This window comes from Hydra viridissima, unplaced genomic scaffold (genome assembly GCF_058129835.1).
Source record: "Hydra viridissima isolate aposymbiotic clone 2 unplaced genomic scaffold, HvirCarnegie_v1 scaffold_13, whole genome shotgun sequence".
Lineage (NCBI taxonomy): Eukaryota > Metazoa > Cnidaria > Hydrozoa > Anthoathecata > Hydridae > Hydra > Hydra viridissima.
Window position 1 is genome coordinate 2,163,524 of NW_028324312.1, and position 22,858 is coordinate 2,186,381.

General features: G+C 30.8%; 1 protein-coding gene and 4 pseudogenes across 2 annotated transcripts in view; 4 read left to right on the forward strand and 1 right to left on the reverse strand.

The window, feature by feature from the left end:
* LOC149880014 (uncharacterized) overlaps positions 1–22,858 on the reverse strand; it is a 182,187-nt gene that overhangs the window by 67,532 nt on the left and 91,797 nt on the right. The window lies entirely within an intron of this gene.
* On the forward strand, positions 356–1,269 carry LOC149880021 (uncharacterized; annotated as a pseudogene).
* LOC149880022 (uncharacterized) lies at positions 1,597–2,776 on the forward strand (annotated as a pseudogene).
* On the forward strand, positions 9,311–10,362 carry LOC149880023 (uncharacterized; annotated as a pseudogene).
* Positions 10,977–22,858, forward strand: part of LOC149880024 (uncharacterized) — a 74,587-nt pseudogene continuing 62,705 nt past the window's right edge. The window contains exons 1-10 of the transcript XR_016446112.1: positions 10,977–11,047; positions 11,135–11,218; positions 11,532–11,692; positions 11,798–11,908; positions 12,086–12,232; positions 12,873–13,093; positions 13,211–13,620; positions 13,722–13,969; positions 14,103–14,278; positions 14,406–15,739. The product of XR_016446112.1 is annotated as an uncharacterized LOC149880024 (transcript). The remainder of the gene's footprint in view (positions 11,048–11,134; positions 11,219–11,531; positions 11,693–11,797; positions 11,909–12,085; positions 12,233–12,872; positions 13,094–13,210; positions 13,621–13,721; positions 13,970–14,102; positions 14,279–14,405; positions 15,740–22,858) is intronic.

A 22,858-nucleotide genomic window follows, 5' to 3' on the forward strand; every position in this document is an offset into this window, starting at 1 on the left:
ACAAAGATGGCGGTTATTTTTTTCATAGCTTGAAACACTGATTATTTATAACGTTAATTTTAATGAAAGCAAACAAACGTCGTGTCGTGGTGTTTTAAAAGTATTGGAGTTATTTTGCTTGATTTTGTTTATTTATTGTTAAGATAAACGTGCTGTATTGAGAGTAATTTGAAAGAAACATTATAAATGGTACTTTTTGTGAACTTTTTGAACTGTTAATAAACATTCTTAGGCTGCGTAGTTTAGGTTTACGTATTAGTTTATTTTATCATAGTTTATTTTATCATAGTTTACTTTATCACAGTTTATTTTTGTGCAGTATAATTTAGTTTTACTTTTTTTGTGTTATAGTAGTATAAGTGCAAAAACTCAACAATGTTTCCTAATCAAAGTACAAGAAGCAAGTTAATTTTTGAAATGTTAAACAAACCAAAAGATGCCACCATTGTACAACAACGTGTTGGTACAAGTTAGGATACAAGTAAGAATATTCTTAATAGTTTCTAACTTTATATTATGCAGTGCCATCATGACATTTTTAAATTATAAAACTTTTGTTTTTTAGGTTTCCTTCTTAATGTTGAAATTCAGTATTTGGATCATGAGATGAAAGAAATGTTTCCTTCAGAATTTGTGAATGTGATATCTGATAAATTGGTATGGAATATTGAGAATAATGTTGACAACTCAGAAACACCAATTGAGGGCGATTTCAACGTTACAAGTGAGAGCGTCTCTGATAGAATTCCAGTCGATGCAGACTTAGGTATTTATAATATACAATAACAATTCACAATTATTTCTAAATATTCAATACAACTCACTATCAAGGCAAATCTAACTTTTTTTTTAATTTTTAGCCACTGTTATTGATGAAAATCTTACATCCGCGACAACGAATATATCTATGTCGAATGAGGATATAAATGCCCATGCAACCTCAGGTAATTTATATGCTACTTCACAAGTATTTCCAAGTATTCAAACAACTCACTATCAAGGCAAATCTAACTTTCAACGTTACAAGTGAGAGCGTCTCTGATAGAATTCCAGTCGATGCAGACTTAGGTATTTATAATATACAGTAACAATTCACAATTATTTCTAAATATTCAATACAACTCACTATCAAGGCAAATCTAACTTTTTTTTTAATTTTTAGCCACTGTTATTGATGAATATCTTACATCCACGACAACAAGTATATCTCTGTCGAATGAGGATATCAATGCCCATGCAATCTCAGGTAATTTATACACTACTTTATAGTTATCTTAAAAAATCAATGCAACACATCTTCAAGTCGCATATCACTTTTTTATTTATTTATAGGGAATGTAAACGATGATATACTCATGTGTACATCACAAAATCTATCTACATCTACGTCATCAGAATATTTGCCTGTGTCAAGCTATAGTTCATCTAAAACTTCAGGTACTTTAATTATTAGTAATGCAAATAAAAATGAAACAACTTTGTTAAAATTAGCAAACATAAATAACTATGCGTGTTTTTCCAGTTTACATTAGGAACAGACGTCCAGATCCTTCCAAGTGGAAAAGAAATGTCAGAAGAGATAAAAGAGTAGCTGGAAAGCCTTACGTGAATAAAAAAGGAACTTTAATAGCTGAGAAAATACCCGCAAACACAGACTGTAAATGCAAATTTCAATGCGTAGCAAGTATATCAAACGATATGAGAAGACTTTTATCCACTAAATACTATGCATTGGCTGATGCAAGTGCTCTAAAATCCTATATCTGTTCTTTAGTTGTGGAGAACAATACAATTTCAAGACGGAGGCAAAGAAGAGAAGGGGCAGAAAAAATACATTTTATTGCGAGGTCTTACTTTTTGCAAGTAAAGGACATGAATACACGTGTGTGTCTAAAATTTTATGTGACGCCTTCAAATTTAGTACCAAAACTCTACTTAATGCTTTGAAATACAAAATGAATGGAATGTATGTAGGGAAAGATGGGAGAAAAAGGAATCCAACACCAAACGGTACACCTGAGAGCATTATTTTGGGAATCAAAGAGCATATCGATAGCTTCCCAAGAATTGAGTCACACTACTGTCAACGGGACACTAAAAAACATTATTTGGATTCCAGCCTAAATATTTCCGTCATGTTCAGGCTCTATAAAGAAGAATTCTGTCCTAAAAACAGTGTACAGGGAGCAAGGTATGATAAGTATAGGCAAGTGTTCAATAATTGTAATCCTCCATTGGCATTTTACTGCCCCAAAAAGGACCAATGCACTAAGTGCAATATTTATAAAGATTTGCTTGACAAATCATCCCACGAAGAGGAGCATGCCCATCATAAAAGGAGGGAATTAGAGGCTCTGCAATCAAAAGAGGCCGATAAGAAGAAAGCCAAAACAGATAAAAGCTTTCGGGCCATCACATTTGATATGCAGAGCATATTATCAATCCCACATGCCGGTGATGCTTGAATATTCTGTAAACGCAAATTGAATGTTTATAGCTTTACAATATTTGAGGGGCATAATTCGGATGCGCATTGCTTTTTGTGGAATGAAACAAATGGAGGAAAGGGGTCTCGCGAAGTGAGTACTTGCCTTCTCAAATATTTGCCATCCTTGCCTGATACTGTTAAGCATGTATCATGTTTTTCTGATACATGCGGTGGGCAGAATAGAGACAAATACGTAGCCACAGCAATGCTTTATGCTGTCAACAGCTTTGCTCTGGAGAAAATCGATTTAAAGTTTATGGAGCATGGGCACTCTTGTTTAGAGGCAGACTCCATTCATTCAACAATAGAACGTGCAAAAAAGCATAAAAAAATCTATAGCGTGAATGAATGGAGACTGTTGATGGAATTAGCCAGGTGAAATCCAGGGCCATACATGACAAATGTCATGCATCATAATGATTTTTATGATGTAAAAGAGCTCTACAAAAATAACGTTTTTAATGTGAATATTGATAATACTGGGGAACCAATACAGTGGCTGAAAATCAAGTGGCTTCGGTTTCAAAAACAGATCCCAATTTGATTTTTTATAAAAATGACATTTGGGATGAAGATTTCAAATTTTATTTTTAATTAATGTGTTATAAAATCGGAGGAGCGGAAGAAGTCGTTCCTGGAATAATCCAGTAACCAGAAAATACGACTCCATGATACCGCTTAGTACAGCGAAAAAGAAAGATTTGTTAGACTTGCTGGCGCAAGGGGTTATTCCTACTGATTACAGCGATTATATTAAAAGTTTACATTATAATTAATGATGTTTTGTATTAAATAAAAATTGATTCAAAATTTAAAAATGCATTTTCCTTTATCAATAATTTCCTTGTTACCTTGTGCTATATTTCAATATTCTGACTGAAAGAAATATAACCAACTTAGATAATTATACTTTCATATGAATTGTCCTCATCCACTAAAATTAGAAGGTGCCAGAATGTGGAACACCGATGTATTGATCATATTTTGATGATGATCATATTTTAGGCATTGAATGAGATGGAAAACCATTAAATGAAGCTTTAGTTTTAATGGTTCAAGGTATTGCCATAAAGTGGAAGCAGCCTGTTGCATATTTTTATAGCAACAGTTGTGTTCATTCAAAAAAACTATCAAAAATAATATTGGAAGCCATCGATAAACTGCACTCAACTGGACTAATTGTACGAGCTGTAGTGTGTGACCAGCATACAACCAATATTTCAGCTTTAAAGTTACTAGGATTCAGTAAAATAACTCCATACTTATCCCATCCTACTGCTCAAGCAAAGGTATACATAATCTTTGACCCTCCACACTTGATAAAAAATCTACGAAATAATTTGATTCGGCGTTATATAACTACTAATGGAAAAACTGTATCATGGAAATACTTACACTCTTTGTGTAATATAGAAAAGCAAAACCCAGTTCGACTTGCACCAAAGTTGACAGAAACCCATATGGAACCTGGACCATTATTATCTATGCGAGTAAAATTGGCAACACAAGTTTTCAGCCATTAAGATTAAGCATCTATGCCCTTGTATATTATTGCAAAGCTTTTACCATCAGATGCTTTGGCAACATGTGAGTACTTTAAAAAAATTGACACTCTTTTTGATATGATGAGTTCTAGAAAGTTATTTGCAGACAAACCAGCTAGATGTGCATTAACTGAAGGGGAGACTATAAAAAACTTGGAAGAAATAAAAAAAAATTGGATTTCAACATGGCATTTTGAAAAAGCTAGGAGCCATACTGGTTTTTCCAGCCATTTGGGGACTAATAACAACAATAAACAACATTATATTATCCAGAGAGCTTCTTGCAGAAAGTTTTCAATTTATTTGCACATCCCGTTTTAATCAAGACTGCATTGAAAATTTTTTCTGAATAATACGAAGTAAAGGCGGTTGGAATGACAGACCAACATCAAAATAGTTTAAATCTGCATACCAAAATGATTTGGTTCTTTGATCTACTGAGCAAACAAAGTCAAACACAAATTGTGTTTCAGAATCAGATTTCACAGTTGCAATAACTTTAGAAGCATGTGTTAATCTAGTTAATGAAAAAAGTAATATAGTGAATAGTTCACTATATTACTTTTTTCATTAACTAGATGAAACAAAATTAGCACACAAATGTAATGTAAATCCTCCGCTACAAATTCAGGGTTCAGTTTTACAAATTTATTCTGAAACAATAGAACCGATTCTGTGTTAACTTGCTAGTTGGCTAATCCAAAAAGTGTCTTTATGTCAATTATGCAGAAACATTTTGTCTCAGCCATCTTCTGAAATCTCTGGTAATCCTTATAAAGAGTTTATCAGTATCAAGAATTGTAATGGAAGAATCAATTATTTACAACCAAATTCTTTCTTGTATAAAACTGTACAAACTATGGAAGCTATTTTTCTTATGCACATTAAGAAAATATTTGCATACAAGTATCTAGCAGGAACTATTATTGAAGCAATCAAGAAAGACTGTAAAGTTAATTTCATTTATAATCTTCATCCTGAACATGCATTGCATTTGGAAAAAAACTGATCCACACTTTGGTTGATATGCGGATTTATTATTATGTCAATTTTTACAATGACAACATAGCTCCACGTAACAAAAAGTGCCCTAAAAAAATGGCTCGTGTTCTTCATAAGTAGATATTATACTTAGTTGAAAGAAACTTAATTGAAATTATTTGTTAGTATCATACAGTTGTTACCTACTAGCATACTGTAGAGGGCAGTTAAGAACTGAAATGTCCATATCAGAAATAGTAATGCATAATTCAATAAAACTTATAAGTCAATTATGTATTTCTTTTTTAAATAGATAGAAAAAAACATAATTATTACTTTTGTTTACATACGTTAAATATAATACCACTTTTTTTATTCAAATAAATAACAAATGTAATAGTATAAAAAGCTATTAACATACTAGTATGCTTGCATTATTTATTGTATTTCAGCTCCATCGGCGCTGGTGAAACAAAGCATTTGCTTTTTAAGTAGATTAAACTTGAAGTTATGTCTTTGTAAAATTATTATTGGTTACAAATCTGGCTGTACTAGGCATCCCATAGTTCCCGTTGACGGAATAATACTAAAATCCGCGAGTCGAACACCCTTGTTTGAATTGCTGTAATTTAATTGATTGAATCGTTTTATTTGTATTATTTATTTATGCAAGTTTTTGATCTTCTTATTTTTACTATTACTTTCCGGTTTTTTTAAAAACTTCACTCGACATTACTCGAAAATGCATTAAAAATGTCTGATATTAGTAAATAATTATTTAAAAGTTTATGAACTAATTTTTCTTAAGTCTAACAAGTGCCCTTAAAAAGATTATTAAACTTAAAATTCGAAAACTACAAAAAAAAAATTTTAACCAGTTTTAAAGCTGTTATCCCCCACTGTGCGTAGGCAACAAAGACTCTAATAATGTATGTTCTATAAATTATGATTTTTTTAATTGTCATTTGCCTGAAAATGTAAAGCATATCAAATTGTTTTGCAATTCCTGTGCAGGACAAAATAAAAACTGGACAGTTTTGCGTTTCTTTTATTATCTAGTTCATAAGATAGAAAGATTTGACAGCATAACAGTTTCTATGAAGCAAAGACAACATTCCTAATATGTTCATCTTTAAACCTGCAAAATCTTTTTTTTAAAACTCATTTTTATCATGCTTTGGGTCCCAAACTTCCCTTTATTTTTATATTTTATAGTTCAAATGTCAACCTGGTAAAATTAAAAATGTTTTAAAAAATTCTATTTCATCGACAATATTATAAATATATTAAAGAATTCATGTTCAAAATTTCAAACAGTTTTGACACTTTTTGAGTTTGTTATATTAGATGAAAGAATAGGCAGTTTTGGGGGTAAAATAATTATGCGCATAATTAATGATGTCATCACAAAAAAATTTTTTTTGGTACTGTTTCAATTTTTTTTTGAGATTATTAATAGAAAAAAGCTAAAGTCTATTAATAGTTTTCAATTTTTTGTTAAAAAGTGGCCTTTACCCTGGTACCACCTTAAACATAAATGTGACACAAAAAAATTTTCTGAAGTTTACAGAGTTCTTAAAGCCAAGCATTTTAGTTTTTTGTCCATTTAAGACACGTTCACTCAGAAAGTTGATATATGAAAGGCTAATTCTAACTTTGTTATGTATAGGGAAAACTGGAGTGGTATATTTAGTTCTATGCGTGTTACATCCCATAGGTCTAGATCATGTTCTGGTTCAATAGGAGGGAGAAGATTGATCTAATCTAAATATGTCTTTGAAGTGCCTGATAAGTCAAAACAAGCATACATAGCCCCTTTGCCACTTTCTTGTGAAAAATTCAAAGACTTATTAAAGCTAAACAAATTTGTAAGTGAACAAAATAAGTCTTTCTATGATCACTTGCCAGCTGATAACCTACCTGTCCAGGAATCAGAACCAGAGCAGATCTCTGACTCTGAGTAAGAGAATGTAAAAAATATTGTAAAACTATTTAGAAAACGTATATCTATATATTTGCAGAAATATTTTGTTGAAAATAAAAATATCATTTATTTTTATTAAGGGTTTTTTCACAATGGGGTGTTTGTCTGGGCTATAGAATTTTAATGCAAATTGATGGGTTACAGACAATATGGTAGATAGGGTTGTGGAAACAATTTGTTGCATGGGTACTTTTTATAAAGTTTGTAAAAATTTGACGAGGTATTTGATTTGTACAGGGGGTCCCAAAGTTAACGCAAGATTTGAATTTGCTGTCATTTGTGCAGTAAAGTGTTGGGAACCCTAAAAAAAAACACTTTGACAGCTGATAGTTTAGGGTTAGTAAAAATGGAGCCTTACACAATAGAACAACGTGTCTTCATTATTGAATAATATTTCAAAAATAATGGAAGCTTGGCGGCCGCAGTTCGAAAATTTCATACAAAATATGGTCGGAATAGTGTTTTAACTTAATCAACTGTTAGAGATTAATTGAAAAATTCTGGATCCGTTGGAGACGCCAAACACACTGGTCGTCCAAAAACAAGCCGTTCAAATGTCAATATCGAAGCAGTACGTGAGAGTGTCGGTGACAATCCAGGAACCTCAATTCGGCGTCGTGGACAAGAATTGGAAATTTCAAGAAGTTTTCTACAGTGTATACTCACTAAAGATCTGTGTCTCAATGCTTATAAAATTCAAATAACACAGCAACTGAAGCCTAATGGCCATGCACAGCGAAGAGAGTTCGTTGAATGGATTATTGAACATCAACAAGCGGATACTGATATTTCAAGCAAAATCATTCTAAGCGATGAAGCACATTTTCACCTTGATGGCTTTGTTAATCGCCAAAATTGCGACTTTTAGGGTTCCGAGAACCCACATGTGATTGTCAAAAAACAAATGCATCCACAACGTGTTACTGTTGGTGTGGATTTTGGGTTGGAGGCATAATTGGACCATACTTCTTTGAAAATGAGAATGGTCAAGCAGTGACTGTTACTGGTACTCGATATCGCTACATGATAACACAGTTCTTTCTGCCGAAATTGGATGATATTGATGTGGCCAATATGTGGTTTCAACAAGACGGTGCACATGCAATACTGCCCGTGAAACATTTCAATTACTGCATGAGACATTTCCAGGTTTTGAACTTTCTCGTTTCGGTGATCAGAATTGGCCCCCTAGATCGTGTGATTTAACACCATTAGATTTCATTTTATGGGGTGATTTGAAATCACAGGTCTATGTCAACAAGCCCACAAACACCCTTGCATTAAAGGAGGAGATTCAACGCTGCATCAACGAAATTCAGCCATGTTTATGCAAAATCTTCATGAAAAATTTTGACAAAAGATGTGCATGTGCATGCAAAGCCGTGAGGCCATATGCCCGATGTGTTTTCCATAAATAGCCCTATCCTATGTACTTTATGATTTAATAAAAAAGTAATGATCAAAAGACTGAAAACTGTGTTATCTATTTAATTCAAATCTCGCGTTAATTTTGGGATATTATCTACTACTATCTACTTTTAACAAAATAAGTGCTCTAAAAGATTACTAGTTAATCTAGTTTACAAGCTGCTGAATTTACAACGGAAAAATTACAGAAGTCCAAATTGAGTGTCTTGACTTCGAATGAACACTATGAACAAATATTATTTGTAATTAGCGAAAAGACTGCATTTATATATTGTGTTTAGACTATAATGTCATAAAAAATACTTTGGAATGAATAGATTATCAATGAACTGATATCTGATGTCTCTAAACACAATACTTCATTTTTCTCAAAATGAGAAAAATGTGACATCTATGGTTTTACCCGTGTGGTCTTCATATCTTTTATACAAAGAAAACAATCCAGAAATACAAATAAGTTACTCAAAACTCGCTTCACTTAAACTAAAGTGGTGCATTTTACCAGGTGCTAGTGTTACACATTCTGTTTGTGTTTGTTCTTCTCACCAAAATGCCATATTGCTAGTAGATATTGGACTATAGTGTAAGGACTTACTTTCGAAAACCGTTTGCTCAGTAAAAAACAAAGAATGAATCCTTGCACAGTGTGATAATTGTCTTGGTAAAGAACCCCTCACCAAATATTCGTATGAGATTTTTGAAGAATACGAAGATGATTTTGAGATACACTACAATGGCAAACTACTGATCGTGCAACACTATTCAGTTTAACAGCAGATGTTCCAACGTTTGTTGAACTATTAGTATCTTGCTTTGAAAAGCTACAAGCTCATTCTTTTATTGGTCACTCTCCAATCACAGTACCTTAACCAACTAAAACAAAATATGGATCAATCAAATATTATCATTATTGGCGATTTTGCTAAAAATTATGCTTTTGTAATCCAAGATGAAATACAAAGCTATCATTGGAACACCCAACAATGTTCTTTATTTATTAGTGATATACTATAAAGTTGATAAAGGTGTACTGAAACATATTTCTTACTGCTTTATATCAGACGAAATTACACATGATGTAACTTATGTGTACAAAATATTCCAACTAATCAAACCAATGTTAAAAATAAAATTTTCTAATCTGTCCAAATTACATTTATTCACTGATGGTTCGCAGGACAGTACAAAAACTGTAAAAGCTTTTACAATCTATGCTAACTAAAGAGCGAATTAGGCCTTAATGTTGAATGGAACTTTTTGCCACGTCCCACGGAAAGTCATGATGTGATAGGATTGGGGGTACTGTAAAAAGTTTAACATCACAAGAAAGTTTAAAACGACCATACAGAAACCAAATTCTCACATCAGAAGCTATGTATGAATTTTGTATTAAGAAAATCAAGGTTATTGACTTCATTTACATTAAGGGATTGGATTTACAATTGCAACGTGAAGAGCAAAAAGAAAGGTACACTAGTGTAACAACTCTATCTGGTACTCGTAGCTTTTATCAATTTATACATCTTGGAGATAACAGGGTTGGGGCAAAGAGGTGTAGTACGGGCATTAATTATACAATAATCCACAATCTTAAAAAGGAACAAGATATATTTCAACTTGATACTGTCACTTTAGATTATTATGTAGCTGTAGTCTGTGATGATAAGTGGTGGATCGGCGTTGTAACTGAAACCAACCTAAAAGAAGTTGATGCTAAAGTTAAGGTTCTTCACCCAAATGGTCCATCAATCTGTTTTAACTGGCCTGAAAGAGACGACTACTGTTTTATTCTCAACACCAACATAGTGAAAATACTATCTGTTCCACAAGCTTGCTCTAGTTCCGGTAGAAACTATGTGTTTGAAAATGCTGAAAAAGAGGAAGTACAAGTAAAATCGGAACAATATTGTAAACTATTACAAACACAGTCAAAATAACTTACATCTTCGATACCTTTAAAAATTTTGTATATTTAAGTAAATTTTTAAATTACGATTTCAGGTAGTTACACCTTAAAAACTACAAAAAAATGTGGTACCCTATTACTGAATATTGGAAACTTCTGAAGTGCTGAAACTTTCTATACTTAAAAACTACTTCATGTGAAGGTAAGCGCAAGAAAGTATCACTCAGAATACGATCAAAGTTCACTAACTCGCAATACATAATTATGCGTAAATAATTATTTCTAAGTTATGCGAAATATTCAATTTTAATTTTTAATTTTTCAAAACGCGCTTCAATTTAAAATATTTTACAGGCTTCTTAGCTAAGAGAAAATAAAAGGTTTTGATGCTAAAAAAAAGAAATTTTGAAATGGAAATGGAAATGACAAGGCATATGTTAATTTAAATGTTTAAATTTTTATAGTTTTGATATTTTTAAATTTTTATCAATCTAGAAAATATAAGTTAATATTCAATTTTTTTAAATTAAAAAAATAAATTGTTTCATTTAACAAATGAAGTAAATTCTAGATTAAGAAAAATTTAAATAAAAAGAAAAACAACAAATGATTTATCGTAATCAAATTTTACTATTATGTTATTAGTTCAGATATTTCAGATTGTGATGACACAGACATACCAAATGGTGAGACAGAAGATGTTTTAAGTTTGCAAGGTGTTTTGGTTAACTTATCACTTACCTGAATTTTTAACCTAATTGTTAATCTAAAAAGTCACTAAATTATCTAAATTAAATTTTCAGATAGCGAAACGACTTGTATTTATAATACTGTTGAAGAAGCTGAGCGCTGTGTTCTATCTGTTAATGACCCTACAAAAGTTTCAAGTTTGCATGATTTTAGATATTTTTTGCTCTACAATCTTTTTCCATTTATATTGAAATAATTAGATCTTCACATTTCAGATAAAATTGATACCTACATATGTAATTCGGTTGAGGAAGCTAATCAATGTCTTCATAACTATGAGATATACAATACCGTTAGGTTTGCTGCTTTCTCAACTCCAAAAGAATTTGGTAGTACAGGTAAAGAATATTGAAATAATGACAACTAAATGATTGTTCAGAGTTACCTCATTAAAGTTGTAATATGTATTTTAGTGTTTTATTATCTATATATATATTGTTTCATTTTTAGATATATTTTCCCGCAAGCATAAGGTATTATGGGAAACATCCCCAGAATTTTGTAATACTCCTTACATCGTTTTGTCAGTAAAAAGGTTTGATTGTCATCATGGATTTGATCGGAATTATAATGCTAAGCAAAAGTATATTGAAGCAAAAGAAAATCAAAAAGTAAAAAGCAAATTTAATTTTAATTGTGAAAATTTGCAATTTCATTTAAAAATCTTTTAAGATATTAAATAATAAAAAAATAAATGTCTTTATTTTTTATTACAGAAGCTTGATCATTGGTACAAATCCGAATATGTGATTATTCAAGACACTAAGAAATTTGAATGTCCAGCTAAAGTTAACATGAAAGAGATTATATATTTTACTAATTTAAAGGTATTTTAATGATATTTGTTAAGTTTACTTTTCCAGTTACACTTTTTGTATGAAATTTTTAAAAAATTTTTTTGTATGATTTTTTATAATTTTTGTTATTTTAATATGATATTTATTTTAAAGATAGAAATATTGTTCACACAAAAAGTCTGATCATTTCTGTCTTGTTTTTTTCAGGTTGTCAATCTAACAAATTATAACAAGAGTCTCGTGTCAAAAGATATTAAAAATTCTTTGATAAAACAAAATCCTCTAGTATATTCTAGAAAAGTTAAAGTGGAAATTGAATGCCTAATGTGTCACAGAAATCATCCCCTTGGAAAGGTAATTATTTTGTGCTTTGATTGAATATTGCAGACTGTATTGATTTTTGTTAAATGAATAAAGTTTGAGTAATTATTTTAAAATTATAGTCTTCTTTATTCATAACTACTAAAATTATAGATACAGCAATGTGATCCAGAATAAGTGAAAATTTGGCCAAAATTATTTTTACAATAAATAATTATTCAAGAATGCAGAAAATTTTATCTGTGATATAAAGGATGTAGAAAAGAAATGTTATTTTTAAAAACTTTAAGTAGGATAAAGTATACTCAGAGGGGGAGCAAATATATTTTTTACATGAAAATGTGAAAAATATGAGAAAACAGCACCATAAAAATAATTTATATAGAGTACAACATTTGTTCAGACATGTCTGGAAAAAATTTCCAAAACAGAAAATTGAATTTGATATAAAATTGGATTTTTTAAAATGTATTTCTTACAACTCATATGAATATATGTTTTCAAATTTTTATGGTAAGGCTTATTTCTACACATGTATTGGGTTTTTTTTTATTTTTTGCATGCACATAGTTTTAATTTGTTGTTACATGTCTGTTTGAGTACTCCATTAATGGGAACAAACATAGTTGTAGTAATGTAGATTAGTTACATCATGTGTTGTTTAAAACTTCAGAGTGAACTTCTCTCTCAAAAAATTGATCATCGATTGTCAGCAAAGATTTCTGAATTTGTAAAACAAGGTGTTTCAAATGTTCGTGAGATGAAGAGACTTTTAAAAATTACTGTGAGTGATATGTTTGGAAAAAAGGATTTGCCTCCTTCTAACAACAGAAGATTCTACCCAAGATATAATGTCATTCGTTCACACATAGGTATTGAAAGTCAAAAGCTCAGGTAATAATTTTGTTAATTTTGAGTTTTTGATTTAATCAATAAAATTATTTGATGATTAGTATAATCATTGAATAATTTTAATTATTAATTATTATATATAATATATTAACTTTAAAGATTCTCAAGCATTGATCAAGATTGTTTAGAAAACAAAATAAGCGAGTGGAAGGCTGATGCTTCTGTGAAAATACATTTTCATCCAAAAAGTAGTCAAAGAAGTGATGAGCTTTTGTTTGTATATCAAGCTGATTGGCAAAAAAAACTTCTACATAGATATGGTAATGAAATGGTGTTTTTAGATGCAACATACAAAACTACTCGATATTCGTTGCCATTGTTTTTCTTAGTGGTAAAAACAAATGTTGATTATCAAATAGTTGCAACATTTGTATCTGAAAGTGAAACTTTTGAGACAATTTCAAAAGCGCTCAATGTTATTAAATCTTGGAATATCAATTTTCAACCTTTATATTGCATGACTGACTATTGTAATGAGGAGATACGTGCTTTTGAATCTGTTTTTATTCGTGTGACTTTATTTCATCTCTATATATCTCATATATTTATATTATATTTCATGCAACGTAAGTTCTAATTACTTGTTAATAACATTTTGTTATTTTATTAGGATGTGAAGTATTCATCTGCGATTTTCATAGAGAACAGGCATGGGATCGTTGGATTAAAAAAACAACAAATGGTTGTTGTAGCAGAAAAGATGATATTTTAAGAATGTTGAGATCCATTGCCTGGTCAAGATCTTTTGAAGAGGAAATAGATGCCATGAAAAGGTCGGGACTCTCTGAATTCTGGTGTCAAAAGGGTTTTTCAAAATTAAAACATTATCTTGAAACTTATTGGCTTCCTATAAAAAAGGTATTTCAGAAAAGGATGACTTTGAATAATTAAACTTTTATTTGAGACCAATACTTGTTACAACTATTTGGTTGAGTTTGCATTATTTTAAGGCAAGCCTTGTGAAAGTAGAATTCCTTTATTTTTAATTTAGAGGTGGATCTCATGGTACAGACAAAATCGTCTTTTAATTTATTGCAACACAAATAATGGTGTGGAAAGACAAAATAAATCGTTTAAATATTCCTATTTAAAGAAATATAACAACTCCTCATTGACAGGCATGTTAACTTTATTGATTGAAGAATTCTTCACTGATAAGCTAGAAAGGTAAGTTTAAAATAAAATTAAATTATTGAATTAATGTTTGATGGGACTAATGTCAATATGTAAATTGTTCATAGTAATGATGTTATTATAATACTGTTACTTATTGTGTTTTATCAATTCAATTTAGCTACACTGATGCCAACTTTAAAATGGATGCACGGTACAGAAGGTATGGGTGCTGTGTGCCAAAATATCTTTTTAATCGTCCTCGTAGTTTTGTTAAGCATTGCTTATTGCGAAGATCAACTGCTGATCACATGGATTTAAACAGTGTTGTAATGATAAAAGAAAGTATCTTTGCTGTATCTAGTACTATTGAGTCATCTAACAAATACTTTGTGTACTTTGGTAATGAGAACACTATGCCAAAATGTACTTGTTATGATTGGATATTAACAGGCTCCCCATGCAAACACTTCTTTACTGTATTCCGAAAGTATCCTACTTGGTCATGGGATGCATTATCAAAACTTTATATAAATTCTCCATTCTTGAATTTGGATGCAGATGACTATGATATATTGCAAGAAAAACCCCCTTTTATTTTTTCAAACTCCTTGTTACCTTCTATGGAGTCATTTTCACCTCTAAAAGAGTCATTTTTGCCTTTAAAAGAAGAAGAGACTATTGTAGAAGCTCAACAATATACTCACATTTATTCTGGTGTTGATGTTAGGGAGATGCTTAATACTATAAGAAATCTATCTTTTGAATTCGAGGCAAACTCCGATGAAATTGTTATGTTACACAAAACTCTTTCTTCTCTCATAGACAAACTGAATAAAGGAAGAGCTAGAGAATCTGGAATTCCGGTTACTAAAACAGATGTTAAATCAAAAAATAAAAATAAGCACATTTCAATTCCTGTTCGGAAACCAGTAAAAGTTCAAACGAAGCGCGTTGGAACTCGGAAAGAAAAAACAATCATTGCTTCTAAAGTATTTGTAACTGAAGAGAGTTACTTAACAGGCACATTTGAAAAAGAAATTGTTGAAGAGCTGGTAAAAAAGGAAATGTTTATTGCTAACCAGGTGATTGTTCTTTCTGATAATGGTGATGAACATTCAGCAAAAAAATTGACTATGTTTCCTAAGAAAAATCTTTCCTCGGATGATATAAAAGATATTACAACCAACCAGATGTTGTCAGACACTGTTATCAACTCAGTGCAAAAAATGATAACTGGTGTTTCTGGTCTGCAGGATCCAATTCTGGGCCAAAATTTGTCATTTTGTGTGGTAAAGGAATCATTTGTACAGATATTACATGATGGTGATTTACATTGGCTGACAAATAGCACTTTTGACTGTTCTGAAGGTGAGGTATGTCTTTTAGACAGCATGTTTAAAGGAAAAGTGAAAAATTATGTTATCTGGCAAATTTGTACAATAATGCAGTGTGCCAAAGATAACTTGACAGTACGAGTTTTACCAGTGCAACAACAAACAAATAATTTAGATTGTGATTTGTTTGCATTGGCATTTGCACAGCAGATTGCTTCTACTGGCTCAAATATATATATATATATATATATATATATATATATATATATATATATATATATATATATATATATATATATATATATATAAATTATTGTGCTACTTCTGTTCAGATTTTATTTGTTCACTAAGTATTAATCTATTTAGACATATGGTGCAATGTGGATAATGTGAACGTTGGTTTCACCGTGATTGTGAACGTATACCTCAATATATTTTGGAATGTGAGAATGTTGAATGGTATTGTTGCCGTTGCACAATTACTTTACAATGTAGTATTTTAACTTGAATAGTTCTTTAATATTTAAAAACCTTTTTTATTTAGTTTAAAGAAGTTTATAATTTGAGTAATTAAATTCAGCGTCATTAAAATTGTGAAATTGTAATTACACTTTAAAAGTTTAGAGTCTACAATATTTAAGTTAATTTTTTTTTTTTTCTCAGAAAAATCTCATGGCTGGATATCATGTGACAAGATAACTAGGTGTTTGAAGCAGCATTTGAAAAAGACAAAACAGTGTTTAAACATAGTTTCAAAAAACATATATGATACCTTTTGGATCTTAATCACCCGCTACAACATGACAAAAGCTTTTATAACATAGTTGCACGGTGAACGGTCTAATGTGTTTATTCCGTATGATCCATTAGTTAGGCAATGTGAACACACACAGCCTAAAGGTTGCTTTTGTTGTGTTTTTTTTTTCTTTTTTATAATAGTTCCGGTTTAATTCGGTTAATTATTTTGCTTGAAGTTGTTTACAAGTCTTATTGGTCTCAATTAACACATTTTACCATGCAACCAGAGAAACATCCAAATTCAAACTAGAAATGGATTATGCAATAACCAGACATCTCCGCGATGTATAAACAGCTGCTTCTGTGAAATTTGTGCCGTCATGAATCTTAGATATCACCAAGTTGATAACGAAGAGATTTCAAAGCATCAATTACGTTTCTATTATTGTGCCGTTTTTATGGACAGGGCGAATGAGTAAAATACAGTCGTACAGTAGTAGGGTCATTTCTAACATCAATTTCACAAAGCGGGGTCGTTTCCAACTGCGTGATTGCCCCTCGTGCCTATATATTCAACAGTTCGCATAATTTTAAAATAACAGCTTACGCATAATTAGTATAATTTGAGTGCGGACTTTGATCGTATTCTGAGTGATACTTTCTTTTGCTTACCTCATGTGAATGTCTTCCCTGGCCTTATTTTTTAATCTATAGTTTTTAGTAAAGTTTTGTGATTTAAAGAAAAGTCACCTTTTTTGGTTGTTACCCCTTAAATACCGCAATCAGGTTTTTTTGCTTATAATTTTAGAGCCGTTGATCAGTTTCACTCAAAATTTTGTAAACATTTTATTTTCGGCCCATAGCACAGTGGGTCAAGGTGTGCCAAAATTAAAAAATAAAATTTTGTTCAACGTAGGTTTAATGGTAATAATTGTTTTCCATACTTATCAAGCTTTAAAAAAAAGATATTTTTTAGTCACTAGCTTTTATATTAAATTTTATATGGCCTGTTGAAGTAAATTTTTTTTTGCCAGATTTGTAAGTTTTAAAATAAAAATTAATAAAATATATGTGTTGCTACACAGAAACTGTCAACTATTTTTTAATTAAAATTATTTGCGCTATAATTTTTTAATATATTGATAGATTGATACTCTTTGAAACAAAATAAGTTCCTTGCAAAATTTTTGCTTGTATGTAAGAAATTTTATTAAATTTTTAAGATGATGTGTTTTTACAGGTTTTTTTAGTGTAAATTTTTGCTTACTTTATTTAATTAAAAAAACCTCCAATATCCTCCAGTCTGAAAATTCATTAAAATCTTTACTAAGTATATGTATTATAATTTAAAATTAGTTTTAGTTTCAACAAAGTACCACCTTGCCCACCAATTAACTTTTAGATAGCAGGTTATAACTAAAATTTTGCCCGCGACAAACAAATCACGAGTTTTTTTAATTAGTTAATTTTTAATTAATCACTTGGCCTTTTAACTAAAAATAAAACACACCTTTAAACTTTTAGGCATAAATATACTGTCATTTAAATGATTTCTAATGAATGTATTTAGAATTTATAGGTTAAAATGAAATACATTGATATATATACCTACATGCTAGAAAATAAATTAAAAATCTCTGACCATAGTGTTTTAAAGGATGTTATCAATGGTATGAATCTGGTAAACCCTAACCCTAAGCTGGAAACATTGCTAGTTCATATAAGAAAGAGATGTCAGGACTTAAAAGGTAACCGTATTTGTTTCGAAAAAAAGCATAAAGAGTGGCTACAGATAGAGATTGATGTTTTTAAAGATATTCCTGTTAATCAAGATACACGTGGCAGGCCTTCAATTGAGAGCTTTGATGACTGTTCACTTCGAACAAAGTATAGGCGCACCAACTCTATACAACATGGGCATTCATCAAATGAACTACTTTTTGCAGCAAAAGTTTCTCTTAAAAAAGAAAATAAACTTGATGAGGTACATGCAATAAAGAGAATTTTTGACAATAGTAACAAAATATCTCAACAACTCTCTGGCAATGAGGCTCTAGTTTTACTTTTAGATACAAATATGACCAAAGATGGATATCAACTACATCGAAATGGTGCTTTGAGGAAAAACTGTGAACTTTATCCTTCATACCACATAATAAAGGCAGCAAATTTATCTTGCTATCCAAATGAAATAGAGATAGATGATTTTTTTGCTAAAATCTCAATGCAGAGCATGGTCGACCACACTGCACAAAGTCTATGTCAAGTACAGAATGAAGTTATTGAAACAGTTGCTGGTGATGCAACCATGTTTGCTACTTTAAGACACAATGCAGGATTTGATGGCTCAACAGGACAAAGTGTCTATAAGCAAACAGTGTCTAAAGATGGAATCTGTAATACACAAATAGAAGAGTCATTGTTTTTAACTTGCATAGTACCACTTGACTTGAGCTCATTTGCTGGTGGAAAAAAGACATCTTTGTGGCGAAACCTAAAACCATCATCAACTCTGTATTGTCGCCCTTTGCGTTTTCAGTTTGAAAAAGAGTCTAAAGATATTATAATCTCTGAAGAAACTCAACTAAAAGAAGAAATAAAGAACTTAAATTGTACAAAAATTATATTAAACAATGGAAAAGTACTTCAAGTAAAGTATGTGATTGAAATAACAATGATTGATGGAAAAGTACACACAGCTTTATCTGAGGCCACTAACTCAAGTCAGTGTTGCTCTATCTGTGGATGCTCACCAAAAGAGATGAACAACATTGATGCCTGCATAGTAAGAAATTACCAGGCAAAAGGCTTGCAGTATGGTTTATCTACACTGCATTGCTGGATTCGATGTTTTGAATGTTTTCCGCATATTGGTTACAAATTGCCTATCAAAAAGTGGCAAGCAAGAACAGCAGAAGACAAAGCACAAGTTGCTGAAACAAAGTCTCACATCCAACAAGCTTTTCTTCAACAGATGGGCCTTGTTGTTGATCAACCAAAGTCTGGAGGATCTGGTACATCTAATGATGGCAACACTTCTCGACGAGCATTTACTGATAACATTTCTTTTGCAAATATAACAGGTGTCAATGAGGAACTAATTTTAAAATTGCACATTATTTTGTCAAGCATATCAAGTGGCTATGAAATAAATACTGAAAAGTTTACCATGATGTGTACAGAAACTGCAAAGTTGTTTGTGAAACTGTACCACTACATGCCATAAAGCGTCCACAAACTGCTGATTCACGGCTCAGCCATCATTAATAGTATCTCACTGCCAATTGGAATGATGAGTGAAGAAGCACAGGAGGCAACAAACAAATTTTTCAAACGGTTTCGTGAACGTCATGCTCGAAAAGCTTCAAGATGTATGGCAAATGAGGACATTTTGAAAAGATTTCTATGCTCATCTGATCCTGTCATAGCATCTTTGAGGCAAACCTGCACTTCAAAAAAGAAAGACTTTCCTGTTGAGGTTTTGGAGTTATTATTATCAGGAGATAACATTGTAAATTTGTAAATACTTCATTTAAATATATGCAGACATAGATGGTTGCCTTAAAGTTGTAAATTGTGTTTGAATGAGTTGATAAGACATGAAAGTTTTTTTTTCATAAGATTGTGTACCTATTAAAAACAGTAAAATGTAATTTTTTAATGTTTGTTCTGTGGATTGTGGTTGAATTGAGATGAGAAGATGGGAAAAAATGCATTTTCTTAATTTTTTTTTGCTGTATTTATAATTATTAAGAAAAAAAAAATTAATAAAATCATTTTTTTAGTCACAAATATTTTTAGAAGCTCTAAGTATGTTATTTATATCAAATTTAATAATATTTAATAAAAAAATAATTTTAGCACAAAAATGGGGATTCCGACCCACTGTGCATAGTATTGGTACATACATTATTGTAAACTTATTATTAAAAAAAAGACATAAACAATCCCAAAAAACCCTTAAAAACTACAAAATAAATCCTTAAAAACTACAAGTTCTATGGTAAATTCTAATAAAATGTAATTAGGAGGACTACTATTGACTAAAATTTGTAGTTAGTTTAACATATAAGGCACTCTAACTATAAGACATTATATTTTTAGTTAGCAGGAGTATTACTAATGTTTATACACACAATTGTTTTATACCATATGTATTTTTAGATAAAAATATTAGTAATTTTGTAAATGGGGAAACCAAAATTTATCATAAAAGTGAGAAAAGAACCTTTTGTTGTTGGAAAACCAAATTAGAAAGCAAAGGCAAAAGTCCAGAGGAAAAAAGTAAATATGAAAGCACTTCAGATTCAACAAGCTTGGTCTTGGTGCATAGAGAACGACAAAAGAGGCTATGCTGCTTAGCAAACTGTTACGTTTTCTTTTATCAAAGATCTAGGAACAATTGATCGGAGATTATATGGGAAAATTGATAATATAAAAAAGCAACACCTGAGAACTTCGACAGCAGAAGAAGAACACTCGATTGTGGAATACATTAAAAATAAAAACAGGAGTTATCAAGAAATATAAAGGAAGCAACTCACTAATCTAGTTATTAATGTTTTTAAAATTAGAGACTATTGCAACACAGAGAATCGAGGTGGTCGCAATTTTGGTAAACTATCTGATAATGCAAAACATGTTGTAAAGACGGGAAAGTAAGTAGAGTGTTTAGTTACTAAATAAATTATAATGAAGGTTTCTTTATGTAATATATAACACTAGTTATTTGTTTTTTAACAATTATAATTCCAACGTAACTATATTATAAACACAAATTTTAAATTTATTATAGGCTTGGTCAGTTGTTTTGGCAGAGATGGGGTATGGCGGAGTCAGATTTAGGTAAGAAAATAATTAGAAATATTGTACATTTTTGTACTTTATTTGCTGATATGCTCCATATTTAAAACAATGATACATAAATGTCTTAGATTAGCCTCAGGCTGCATTGTACTAACAAAAACATTTTGAATATACCTTTTAGATTCCTAGGCTGAAGAATTTACTAAATGTAAGATTTTGAAAAACTCAAAAAAACTTGAACCTGGTGTGTGGAAGGGTCATATTGATGCAAGAAGAATTTTTAATTTTGACGAAACAGCCCAGTTCATAAATTACGGGGTTGATGGAACTAATACCGGTCTCGCGTATATTGCACGTGGGAAACCTTCCAGAAAAATGATTAGGGAGAATCGTGAGTCAATAACAATATGCCCAGTTGTTTCATCAGCAGGTAATATTAACCTAAACTATTTATGCAAATGTACCTATGCAATAATTTGCATTTATCTAATAAAAAAACAAAAACATGTTTTCATCACTGTGGTATTATGGAAGTGATAGTAATTCATTTTAGTGTTAGTGAATGTTTTTATCACGATGGTGATGTTAAGTATAGGTTTAATCATAAGTAATATTTTTATATTTTACTTTTTACGTGAAATTGTTGTTTCACAAGTTATTATGCTGGTAAAGGTATCACTTTTCATATGGTCTCAAAAACAGCTGTCAAAAATAATAAGAATTTAATTATATGATCTACTGAAAAAGGAAGCCAGGATAATCATTTTTTATTGAACCTACACAAAAAGTTTAATATATTTGTCAGAAGAGAATATACAACGACCTGATGTTATGTTAGCAGATGAACATAGTTCAAGATTTGACAACAATGTTCTGCATTTCCTCCATGAAAAATAAAATTAACTTGTTCATAAGTCCTCCTGATACAACTGGGGTTACTCAACTGTTGCACCAAAGTCCTAATCAGAACATGCATCGTGAATATGATAAAAAAAGAGATGAACTTTTCTCAACTTTCCAAACAATAAACCGAGAAGGCTTCACGACAATTTTAGGAGGAATGTGGGATAAATAGGCTTCAAGGGATACCATAATTAATGCTGTAAAGAGAATTGGCATCTCTAAAAAAGGTTTTAATGTAAATAATATGCAGCAAGATAAATTTCAACAGGCTGCTAACTTTATGGCTCAAAATCAAGAGCAAGAGTTTTTTAGCAGTCTTGTTCCAAATATACCAAAGAAAATATGCACACGTTCATCAGCTAAAGTTTTTTTAACACCAATTACTCCACATTCATTTCCAGAATTAGCAAAAACAAAACATCGTAATGGTTCAGCTAATTATTGGAAATTTATGTTCGAGCAGTCGCAGATGATTATGAAAGAAAGTTATGAAAAAAGTCTAAATCTAGAAGATATACCAGGTTTGCTTGCAGTAAACAAGGTAAAGCCAAAAGACATATATAAAACGAAAAATGTATGTGTCACCAATATACATGGGTCAATGGAAGCCCAAAACATCATTGAACAGGTCGAGTTGATTGAAATTGGAAAAAGGTAAAAAATGGATCAAATGGAGAAAAAAAAGCAAGAAAAAGATAAAGAAGAAGAACAATTTTATAAATGTAAATTATAATATGTTTGCAGTGAGATTTGTCCAGTAAGGGATTTTAAAGAGTGCCCTTTCTGCCACGAAATAAAGAAATCAGGATTCAGCAAAATTTCTTGTAGAATTAATGGAATGAAGCCAAAA